Here is a 13,050-nt window from a genome sequence, read left to right as displayed (position 1 = left end):
GATACAAGTAATATTTTGAACTAATTACAGTATTATTTAATTGTTATCGTATCAGGAGATATTTTCAATAAAACCCTAAACAGTATTATTTGTAGGTTATGCATTCCACATTTAGAATCATGGCTTTACAAAGTTTTGGGAAGCTCTAATGTTTAAATTCAATGATTCTTGTGAACAGTTCACCTCCTGTCTTTACATGGTGCATTATGAGTGGAAAAAGTAGGAGATGTGTTCTGAAGACAAGACATCTTTGCATTTCAGAATGTGACTTATAGTCATTGTCACAATGTCAAGAGGAGGTCCTGGCACACAGCAGAGATAACAAAAAAATCCTCTGTAGAAAAGGAGTATCAGATGCTGAACAAGGCACAAACCTCTGCAGAGAGACAGATGGAGGTCAAATGCAATAGCTGAGTAGACGAAATAACTATAAAAAGTTATAATAAAAAATTGCAAGCAACTAACACTGCTGAATGGTTTTCTGAGACCAAGCTCAGCTCACTAGGAAGTGACTACAGTTGCATTGGAATAGGAACCTCAGTTTAAAAAGCAGATTTACAACAACAACAACAACAAGAAAGAAGAAAAAAAAAGGGGAAAAAAAAAAGGAAAAAAGAAATAAAAAATTCCTGAATCAAATTGAGGGTGTCAACAAATTGGCTGATGGATCTTCAAAGACAGTCCAAACAAATATCAGATCTAGAGAAAAGGTTTTTTTCCTTCCCAACTCTATATACAACTATAAATGGAGGGATGCTAAATGCCTTAGATGTTGTGTTAATTTTGTAGATAGGCCTATATATTCTCACAAGCATACAACTTTGAGACAATAGGTATAAATATATCCTAGCTATAAGTACGTCCTCTTCTAATAAGATTACTGCTATGTTTTATTCCAGCATGAATTATGAAAGAGATGTACTCTTACAAAGCAATTGTTATGCTGTTCTTCTATATGAGTAGCTGACCTGGGGTAAATAAACCTTTTTTTGAGTTGGCATCTAATACACTTCAGGTGTAATTTACAGATACAGAACCTTACCTTTAAAAATGCTTCTCAATAATGTTTAACTCAGTAGTGGTACTTGGTATTGCTGTCGTTTTCCTGATGTTATCAATGACAATGTCATCAATATATCATACTGCAGCCACTGATTGAGTGGTATGAAATCAAACACGGGTGTTCAATGTATTACTGTTACAGGACTTCAAGTATCTGAGATAAATGTCTTTCATTTTCCATGAAATATAGGTATAAAAGATCACTATTCCCACTCCAGCTATTGGTAGCATCAAACACTATAATTAGAATAAATGAGTAAGAGAGGAGTATTTTAGAATACAATTTAATAAACAATTTAAACCAAACTAAGATCACATCAAAAGAAACAACTTTGCCTTTAGCAAGTTTCTGGCTGAACTATCACCCCTTCATATCCTATTCCCTTTGACAGGTACATGTGTTTTTATGACCACTTGCTGAACTAGGTCAGTAAATTATTCTATGTGAAAGCAAAATAAAAAATGAATAACAATTCTCTCAATTATTGATGTCATTATTATTATTATTATTATTATTATTATTATTATTATTATTATTATTATTATTATCATTATCATTATCATTATCATTTTCATTGTTATCATTATTATCATTATTACGATTATTTTTATTGTTAATTATATGCAATATTATAGTATACCATGAAAAAATTGAAGACCAGCAAGGGCCACCACCATGTCAATTCATGTAATTCCTCAATCCAGTTCACTATGAGACTGTGAAATATCTCTGAAAGAGCCAACACACTATGGAGATGGAAATCAGGAGCAATGGGAGAACAGTGTTGCTTTTTTTGGCTGCTTGTAAGTGGCAGCTTACACTGTCTCAAAGGTTTCTTTTAGGTTTTACCTAACTGTAACCTCTATATTTTGTAAATACATGACTATTTTTTTCAGAAATAAATTCTGACTATAGAGTTCAGTAATGAATTTCAGCAGAAATAAAAGACTCATCTCTGTGTGTGTGCCTGGCTAATAGGATTTTGGCACCAAAATTCAGTAATTATCAAGTAATTTTTTGATTCTATTCTGGAAACTGTAAATAGAGAACTTATTGAGAGATTTGAATTTTCATTTGACAAAAAATACAGAGTATATATTCAGGTGTTCATGAAAGTATGAGTATTAAGATGAAACAGAGATTTCAATCATGATTGATTAGCACACGATTTACTAAAGAAATTTAACAAATGGTTTTAATTTCATATTAATGCAAAAATACACTGAAAGCCCAAGCAGGTTTGTTTTGGTTTGTTTTTTTTTTTTTTTTTTGAGAATCCTTTAAAGCTTTTAAGTAAAAAGTAAGCAAACCAGTAGATAGAAAACCTTGTATATTTGGCAATAAAAAAAGTAATGCAACCAAGCATTCCCAATCAGTTGCTTTTAATTTTTTTTTTAATTTTACACAGGTTTTAAGGCTATCTGAACTCTCTTGAAGTCAGTGTGCACACTAGCTGCTATTATATAAGTGATTTTGCAAATGACATCTTACTTTAAAAAAACCTTGTGATCTCAGCAGTCTTATGATTATAAAACACTTATGAGCACTCAGAAAGAAGAGAAAATGCTAACACTGTCTCTTGTGCCATCATCAGTAGATTAATTAACCAAATCTGGCACTTTTAATATTACTACATGGCCATCAGCTATGTATCTTGACTTTCAGATTCTATTCTCAAAGCTGGCAGCTGGAAAAATTGTTTTATTTACAAAGGACCTACCTGTGAGTAAGACTCACAGACATGAAATGTCAGGATATTTTTACAGTCACTTTTCTCAAAATATATTCTGTGTTGTACAAAAGAATTTTTTTTGCCATATTACATCCACATAATAATAATCGCCTGAACCAGTTTCATTATGTCTTCTGTATTTCAAACACCTTAGCAATACAGCACAGATTTATGAACCTTGAGAGAAGTACCATAAAAAAAAGAGCAAAAAAGCAAACAAACGGTGTTTACCATGTCTAAAATGGAAAAACCTGAGTGTACCCATATACAAAGAGAATCAGAAGTTTCTGTTCTGAAAAAGAAATGCCTGAAAAACACCGCAGTTTCAGAACATATCATTGTACTCAGTGTAGGAGGTGAAGACAAGAGACAATTTATTCTGCAGCTGGTTTAGAAATAAACACAGCCATGGAAGATAAGGAGTGAAAGAGGGATAAATCCTCCTGAAGCACACTTGATGGACAGACAGGCTGCCATTAACAATGCTGTTGCCTTTGTAAGTACAGACTGATGTGGAGATACCCTTGCATTTATACTGCAGACACAGTCCTTGAAGATTTTACACCTCCAATTCCTTAGAATTATCAGCTATCTTCAGCCTGTCACTCATCCGGGCAATCTTAGATTTCTAGCTTGCAGGCCAGGAAGATTATTGACAAAGCAATCCAGGATGATATAATACACCCTGACAAATAATAGTGAGGGGGATTGTGTTTACCACTTTCATTGCACCAATTCAGCTAAATTAATTCTTAATGCCAAAAGTAAACTTTCTCTAGATAAGCATTCACTCCCCTTGCACTATTGTTTTGTGGCACTAGCCTCTTCTAAGTAGAGTAGCAATGCATCTTGATCCATCTGATTTAACCTACTTCCCCCTAATAAAAGTGAGAATAAGGTTATTCATACAGTACCAAACAAGCATATAGTTAGTAAAAAAATGCTGGTGTACAGGAAAATCAAAGCTATAATTTAAGTAGAAAAAATAGGCAGGAATATTTTAAATTTAGGTATATTTCTCTGTCCTCACCTTACCTACACCTACTGAGACTGTAGTGCACATGGTAGGATAAGTACTGGTGAGAGATATAAGCAATCATATGAACAAGCAATCTAAAATTGTCTTTGAAAAGACTTTTTTCTTTTTGTTTTCTCCATCGTGATTTTTTCTACAGGGGCATTTTTAAGTTATGAGGTTATACAATCTGTGGATAGAAAAAGAAAAAGGGGTTAAAGTGCTGAACAGACCTTTGCATTAGGGATGACTCTATATACTGCTGAATTACTGAACTGATTACTATGACTAGTTTCATAAAAGAATTATTTTATGCATTCAGGAGGAAAAAATCACTGATTTAACATTCAGTGCTTCAGCTGCTCATGCAAAGGTGTGGAAGAAAACATCACATTTGCTTACTTATCAATATTGATTAATCTCTTCTCTGTCATTTTTTATCAGACACACCAATGCTAATCCATTTATGTGCCAGGAGTTTAGTCATTTGTTTGAGATGAAGTTGTAAAACAGAAATTAAAAGCTTAATCCTAACAGTCTTCAATGGAAGAAAGTGTTATACAGTGGTTTGCTATTCTTTCTGAGCACTGAAAATAAACTCCTAGCATTATCTAGAGGTAAAAAGACCTTGACTTTGGAAATGCTCTGATCAAACAATGTTTCAAGTTCATCTTTACCTCAGAATTTTCAAATTCAGAACAAGTTGAATCTCCCATTTTTTCAGATGTTTTAACCCTGTTAAGTCGAAAGTATGCCAAAACAAGGAGAATTTCTGATAACTAAATATACATTTGTATTGGTTCATATAAAAAATGCTTTAATACCTCTCCAGCACATAAAACTAAGTGAATATGATAAATATGATAAACTCTATAGCAACTGCACATGGCACCCAGGTTAGCTGGACCTTGATGGCCAAGAATGAGATTTCTGACCCTTTCCTTTAACATGGCTCCATTAGGTAGCCTAGGTGCTTTTGCACTTATACAAAACTTAATCGTGAAGTTTCTCTTCTCAAAAACATTCCTTTTTAGGAAAGTAGCAGCAAAATTGCTCAACAATATTATATTTTTTGAGAAGAAACAGGGAGGAGAAGCAAGGAAATTTATTTTCCTCGGTTTTCTGATAATTGTTGCTCTTCTACCTAATGTAAGAAGGAAAAGAAACATTATGAGAAAAGATAACATTATTCTGAAGAATAATAAAACATTATTCTGAAGAACAGATTCACAGTTTTGTTTTCTTGCTCTCAACTCATAATCAAAGATTGAAATACACTCTTCCTACACCTAGTATGGTTATGGTTTGGTTTAGGACTATTTGTCTCTCAATATTTATGGAAAAACTCTTATTTAATTTAATAAGCATATTTTTCTCAAATTCTTAAATATTTGGATAATTTTCAGATTAAAATGATCTTCCCTATTTCCTGCATCTGAAGCCTAGAAATCCCTGTTGATATTTTGTTGAGTACCTTCCAGTGACAGCACCTATAGGTCTGTACTTGACAGTATCATTTGCCAGAGAGAAACCTCTTCTCTGCCTCCCTCTGAAATTTATTTCCACATTTTCCTTTGTTTTAAATTTAAAAAATTTATTTGCTTGCTGTAGCTTGGCACTGGATATTACTATCAGTAATAATATTCACTAATTGCCTTTTAATATGACTACAGTTTTAAAATTGTAAAAATGAACAGAGAAGTTAAAGCCACTGTAAGTCATTGAGACCCATACTCCTAAGACAACCGAAGGTGTCTTGGATTCAAGCAGAACTATTTAATTACAGATAATGTTGGTTTTTAACAGAACTAATTACACCAGTACAAACCTCAGCTAGGTGTAGGATGAGATTAGAATGTATCTCATTGCTGGCATCTTCTGACATATAAGAAAAACATGTTCTGCTCATGTTCTATATTTTTCAGAACAGGTTTCACAAATCAGGCAACTGGCTTTGAAAAGTCTCTCACCAATTTTTGATTGCACTTGGTAATATGAATTAAATAGTCAGAAAAAATAAAGTTCATGAGTAAGTGAGTAAGTTCCAGTGTGCTATGATAGCTGAAAAATTACTATTTGATGAATCCTTTATTATCTGATGTTAAGTGTAGCAGTCTAGGACACTTGAGGCAATCAGAATTACACAGGTTTAAAATGCAATTTTAATATATAAAGATAGATGAAGACATGTACAGTTTTCAACATTTTGCTTATGTTCTGTGAAGTAAAAGTACAGGCTACTGGTATCACAGTAGCAGTAGCAGAAAATATTATTCTGTGCTACCGAAAAGCATGGATTTGAAAAGAAATATTTAAGTCAATGACATTCCCATTATAGAAAGCTGGAATGGGTTCAAGAGCAGCGCTTACAATGGAGTTTGACCTCTGCAGTGACTGCAGCTTCAAAGGGCAAATATTTTGACATGATAGAAAATCCTACAAATAACAATAAAGGAAATATAATCTTGACTACTCTGCAGATGCTGACAGAAAGCAAAACTCCCTGAATTCTAACAATGATAATTTGTTAATTTTAATTATTTATAAGGGGATGACAGCCGAATGCCCAAAAATCTTTCTATTGAGAATCCTCAGTATAAATCTCTCTGATATACTGCAATGCTACTTCATCTCTGCTGCCAGCTGCGCTGGGACACATAAAGCCCCTCATTAGTTCACGCCTCCGCCTACAAGGATTGCTTTAACAAAGGGATCTAGCGTGTGTTAATGACTCTTAAAATTAAGATATGACTGTGGCACAACAAAAAATACCTTTGTCTTATTAAAATGGTTTGGTAACAGCAGTGCAGAGCTGCTTTGTATTTGCTTGTCTCTGCACATTGTAGTTCAGGCAGAAAATAGGGGATGCACTCTGGAGAAACACATAATGAAGTCAGATGGAAAATCTTGGCTTGTTTCAGATATGAATTCAATTCATTCTTTCCTGCATATGAGACAATATACACAGAAGAAAACACTGCTGACATGCTTTAACTTCACTGATGCTGAAGATGTTTTCTCTTTAGCTTGTGCTTTTAGTCTTCACCTGAAATATAATATATCTGATTACTGGAGATGGTCCTGAAATCAGTTTTTAGCTTTGGCTTTTCATCTGATATTCACTGAGCAACACTGCTCAAATTTCTTTTCATAATTTTTTCAGTTAATTCACATCTAGCAAAGTGCAATAAAAACCCCCAGATGTTAGGTTGTCACCTTTTGTGTTACTGCTCAGAGCTCCTGGGGGGGGGCGTGGGGACCGGCTGTTCTGCAGATTTTACAGGGGAAAGGGCGGGAGAAAGGTTCTAAAATTCTGGAAAAGAATACTGGTCTTGTAGTTAAAAAGAGGAGAACTGGAGTTCACCTGTCATAAGCAGGTACTTTGGTTCAAAACTATTCCCTAGAGCCATGCTTTGCAATTGAGCATAAGTCAGAACAATGTGTCAAGACTTGGAGCACAGCTCTTCAATGTCTAACACAACTATTAGAGAAAGAGCTAAAAAAAATTTGGTTGTCAGCATAATTTGAGTTTAAAATGATTTTAAAGGAATGTTTAATTTCTAATTAGCCTCTTCAGTGCATTACAACGTACATTTATATCCACTAGTTAAGAAACCTAGGGTAATCTTTTTATGTCGCATATCATGTATGCTATGTAACTGTCCATAGAAAACAACCAGAATTGCTAAATTAGATGTGACCTTTAGCATGCACAGGTCACATTAGAGAAAGCCTTATATAAAAGAAATATTCAACTGTACTTAACTAAAAGAGACCCTTTCTCTGACACTAGCCCTGCTAAAATGTGTTTTACTCCTGCCTGTAATGAAAATTATCAAGGTTTGCTGTTCAGTTCACACACCTTATTTTTACAGTCTCTATTTTAGTAGCATCTAGGTGAATTATTTGGTTGAATAGAAATATTTTATTTTGGATATGGTTTGTCATGGTATGAGGATTTATGCCAAATACCAATGCCATGCAAAAGATTTTGTGGCAGGAGTGGTGGTCTGGTCAATGCTGTACCCTGGCACCCAAAGTTCTCTCTATGCTGGCAACGTAGTCCACAGTTCTTAAGAAAAAGCACCACACTGATCAATAGTGAAAAAAAGACGAATATGTAAGTCACAGCATGAATGTCAATTACCACATCATCCTTAATATTCGTGAATTTTATCTATATTCGTGAATTTTATCTATCTTTGCTGCAGGAAGCTATAAGAGTAAAAGGAAATATACCTTGAGTCCTATAATCTCAGAACTGGGAAACGCTATTCAGGTCAGGGGCTGAATGTCACTGCCCACGATTTTCACAGCAGTATTGCCCTGACTCTGAGGTTCTACCAATTATAGGCATTTTCAGGACCTCTCTGAACTTTTCCAACTAGACTTTTTGCAAGTAGACTTAACTGTGAGAGAGAGACTGAACCAGTCAAAATTGAGACAGTGGCACTGAATTAAGTAGAGTTGGCTACAAATGAAGTGCCTCAGGAGTGCTGGTTCTGACAGTTCCAAGGTATGGTCAAATTTTAAAGGGCATTTAGCATTCACACACTAGATATAAGCAAGAATTGGCACTGCTCTAAGACCCTTTGTAATAGCATGATTTTTAAGTTAAATGAAAATAAAAAAATCTCAGATTGTCATATAAAATATACTACTGTCACAGAAAACAAATGAGCAGATACAAAGATGAACCACAATAACTTTCAAATCCTATAACATTCATCTTGAGAGAGAAAATAAATCTTGGAAGAAAATACATTTGCCTGTCACCCTATCAAAAGCAAAATTTGAGTTAGTATATTTTAAAAGACAAGTTGCAAATATTTTAATTGTAATATTGGATGCAAGAGGAGAATAAAATAATTTATCAAAAAATATTAAAAATATTATCCTCTACACTGTGATTTTTATATGAGAATTAAAGACTAAGTAGTGATAAATAAACCAAAGATAGTGGCTTTGTACCCAAGGATAGTGGAAAGGTAGAAAAAGGCAGGATGAGTAGGAAAAGAGCCAGCAATCATATCATACACCAGCCATAGTGATGTTATTTCATGAATCCATAAATTTGCAAGTGAAAATTGTACAGCTTTTTCTTGAATTTCACAGCTGTGCATTTGCAGCTTAAAAATATGTAACTTCTTTTTTTTTTTTTTAAATTGTGCACAAGTGTTTGTGCTTGTCAGCTAGATGTTTGGTTACTTCAGGGAGAAAAAACAGTAGCAAAACACGGGTCAAGAGAACCTTATCTGGTCACTGATCTGAAGGTGACAGCCCAGCTGATGAAGTTATCTGTTAAACAATGGCATAATAGTATTTTGACTATTAAGTGGCACAAACTGTACAAAGCAGTTCAGGACAAATCCTTTTGGTGCAGGCTAACTTGCTTTTCTCAATGATCAGAGAAGTTCTTCACGACAAAATGTGAAATCCTCTGCATTATAACAGAATTATATCTATGCTTAACTTAAAAAAAAAAAAAAAGTCCCTAAGGATTTATTTTGAAACACAACTATCCTTTGTCTATACTAAAAATCCCCCAAAACCAAAGGAACAAAACCCAACCAACCAACCAAAAAACATTCACAGAAATTTCAGCATGTCACCATTTCAGCACAAGATAAAAAACAGATATAACATCTATGAAAGAGGATGCTTTTATGTCTTTTTGAACAAAAGTAGAATTTTTTATTACATGTCTGCAAACATTTTTTTCTACTTTCATTAAATGAAATAATTAAAAAAATATACACGAGTACATGAGAGCATGGGACAGCAGATTTTGCAAAACTGATATTTATAGAAAAAAATTTGGGCTTCTCCCTTCAAACTGTCATCTTTATATTTCTGTTTGTAAATCTAAAAACTATTCGAGCTACAATTTTTAAAAAGTCTTGGCAGTGTAAGTGGCTTATGAAGACAGAGAATACTCAGGATTTTATGTGATATTTTAGAGCTTTGAAATATACAGACAAAAACATAGAATATTTTAACATATGTACAGAATGGTCCTAAAAATTCACATGCATTTGAAAAAGTTCATTGCATACTCAACTACAGTATTAAATACTGTGAGATTAAATTGTTCAGCTGAAGTCCTGAGATCTGACAAGCTTTGTTTGGTGCAAGCTCAGAAGAGGATAGTGAAAGAAAGTGGATTGCAGGTAATGTTGTGTTTTCTTATGAGCCAAATGCTCGACATATCAGTAGGTGTCTGCTTGAGTTTAAGTTATTTCTAATACGTACCTGTGTACTTGAAAGCATTTATATCCTTTTTTGAAACTGTAGAAATATTTACCAACAGGTCCAGAGAGAAAAGGTATTAATATACTGCAACAGCTCTAATATCTTTGTCAGACATATACCAGATACACAATCATACGCTGCCTACAGACATAGACACTCATAGGCCTGGTGGAAATCCTTCATTGGAAGTATGATTGAAAGGGGTCTGAAATCATGAGAAAAAATTCCCTACCTACAAAATTGCTGTTTAGGTGTTAGTATGCTTTCAGTGCTTTCTTGAAGGCACCAAGCAAAAGCATGCATTTCTTCCCTTCACACAGAGTGTAATAAAACCTAAAGGATAAAATCATTAAAATTTTGGCAATAAAAACATTCAAAGACATCTATAGTTCATTTTCTTTTATGACAAGGCCAAAGATTTTATTTGGTATTTATTCACATCCAGGACTATATGCGTCCCAGCAGGTCTGTCGTGTTTTTGGGCAGACCTTCCAATCTGAACAATTTAAAGACACTTAGGACCTTGCAAATTTTACAGCTTCCAGCACTGACACAAGGGCTTGCTCCTTATCAATTAGTTAGAAACAATCATTAAGGACAGATAGAAAGAGGGAGTCTAAAATTAAGTATTTCTACAGTGGGTCTGAATTGCTAACTAGAAGCTCAAATGGATTTCAATGGAAAATTGCATGAAAAATGATGAAGATTGATGTACCAAGGTCTAGCAGGTGTTAACAAACTATAACAGAAGCCAGCTTCTGGCCTTCTGGGTCATGATGCAGAGAATGTGAAGTAAAAAGTTTTTAAAAATAATAGGAGATAAAGTTGAATACCTAAGTGATACCAAGCTAAAGCCATAATTTCTGAGACTTTCACTAGTGTTTAATCACATATTTAAATACATCCTATTCACTTTGCTGATCAGTCTCATATTTGACCAAATTTATAACCTAAGTAGTTAATGGATGCTTCCCATTTTACTTTTAAAAAAGGGGCCTGCTTCTTGTCATAACTGCATAATGATCATTATGCTATAATACAGATTTAGACATATGCAAAGCCATTTTTGTAGGTTTATACCTTATCTGGCAAAAGACCATATTTTGTACTGAAATGCAAAATGGGTCATGGTGTTTGTTTTCCTACATTTTTTCTTTGATTGAAAAATCAAATCTCTACATAAGAAGCCCCTGTCTACAATATATCCTGGAACAGATCTGCAGCAAAACTGAAGAATGTTTGCTACAGAAATCCAATGGAAACTTAACTCTATGGAAACATTTTCTGTACTTGAATTCTGTTCTTGATAATAGACAATCTCCCACTATTCAAAGCCAGTTCTGTACTTTCTCGATCTGACAACTGTTGTCCTTGTTGGGGCAGTACCCTTAAGATAAATTATGGATGCAATGTGAAAGCTGTAAAATTTGTTGTATCTTCTATTATCTCCATGTTAAAGGCCACAAAAGCTCTTCAGTGAAGTCAGCCATTAAGAAATGACAGGTATTGCTATCAGCCTTCTTTATAGCCTATTACCTGCAATGACAGCAGCTGCTACACTACTACTGTACAGCCTATCACGTTATTTGCAGCTAAAGCCAGCTACTGTATCATTTTGGCTCATTTTCTTGACAGTGCCATCATAAATCCATGCAGCTGCAGGGTAACTGTCAGCTGCCTCGATTATCTTCATAGCTCGAATGAATCTTGAAATGTGTGTAACAGGCAATGACTGTTATGGATCAGGCACAAGGGCCATTCTCTATCCATTCTGTCAGGTCTGAGAAGCAATGCCTGCCACAAAGAGAGTTCCTAAACTACTGTCATGTAATCTAGTAAAGTACCTGAACTTGGAGAAATTTCATAGTTCTCGCTGAAGCTTTTGTATTCTCAAGTTGCTTCTCTAACTAGCCATGTTAAAAACATTGTCTTTTGATGCCCTAGTGGAAGGCTTTGAGAGTTGTATTATTATAATAATTATTATTATTTTGATTGCAAATTTTATTATAATTATAGTCATATATCTATGTATTTATTTTAAACAGATGTCTCTGACTGATACAGAGACACCTGAAGATCCCCACAGAATAAACCAGATGAACATTGATTTGCATCCTTGGAGGGGATGAAGGAGGGCGAGGGAAAATCTTCTGAGAAACAGTGGTCTGAATGAATCTAATATACATGTCTAAAGTTTTTTAGTAGTAAATTTGTCGTGTTTCTACTAATTTGTGAGCACTTCCACTGTGCACAGTCCTCCAGGCAGAAGAATAAGGTGCTAAACTGTAGCTCTGTGGGACTTAGGGATGAGGTGGGCAGTGCAAGGCAAAGCTGGATGAGGTAAGAAGCATTGATAAGGCAAAAAGGAGTGCTGAGAGATCCTGGGTATTTCATGCCATCATTTTCTTAAAAGAAGAATTCAAACTGTGTTTGCATTATACCTATAAGTGAATCTTTTATGGCGTTCCTGTTATCCTTGTGCATGTCACTCCAGCAAGAGAGTACAATAAATCAGTCCAGACTCATCCTACCCAGCCTCAGGTTACAAGTGAAAAGCCTACAATAAGAGTTTTATTGACCTCAGTCCCTTACGTAGTCAACATATTAAAGTGAAAACTTCCAGATTAAATTCACCTAAGTATTGAATGTTTCAGCCCTTGGGTTGTAGAGACAACTTAAGACTCTTACCACTTAATTTCAGTGCCCCAGTTAGACATTTAGAATTAATTGAGATGGATCTGATGTGCTATGTACTCTGTTAATGCTTGATTTAAATATTTGCCATTATTATTAAAGTTTAAAAGTTAAACCAGAAACCAAAAGTTAGAGCTGGAACAATGTAGTTTTATTCCCCTTGCTGGGTGGCTTTTATCAAGTACCAATACGTATTGAAAATACTGAAAAAATATGTCTATTTTTTTTGCTGATCCTTCATAAATCCTACATCACATATATCCCAGATACTTATATTAAGATTGCAAAAAGGTA

Source organism: Molothrus aeneus, chromosome Z (assembly GCF_037042795.1).
Source record: "Molothrus aeneus isolate 106 chromosome Z, BPBGC_Maene_1.0, whole genome shotgun sequence".
NCBI classification, from domain to species: domain Eukaryota; kingdom Metazoa; phylum Chordata; class Aves; order Passeriformes; family Icteridae; genus Molothrus; species Molothrus aeneus.
Note: the sequence above shows the minus strand (reverse complement) of the source record.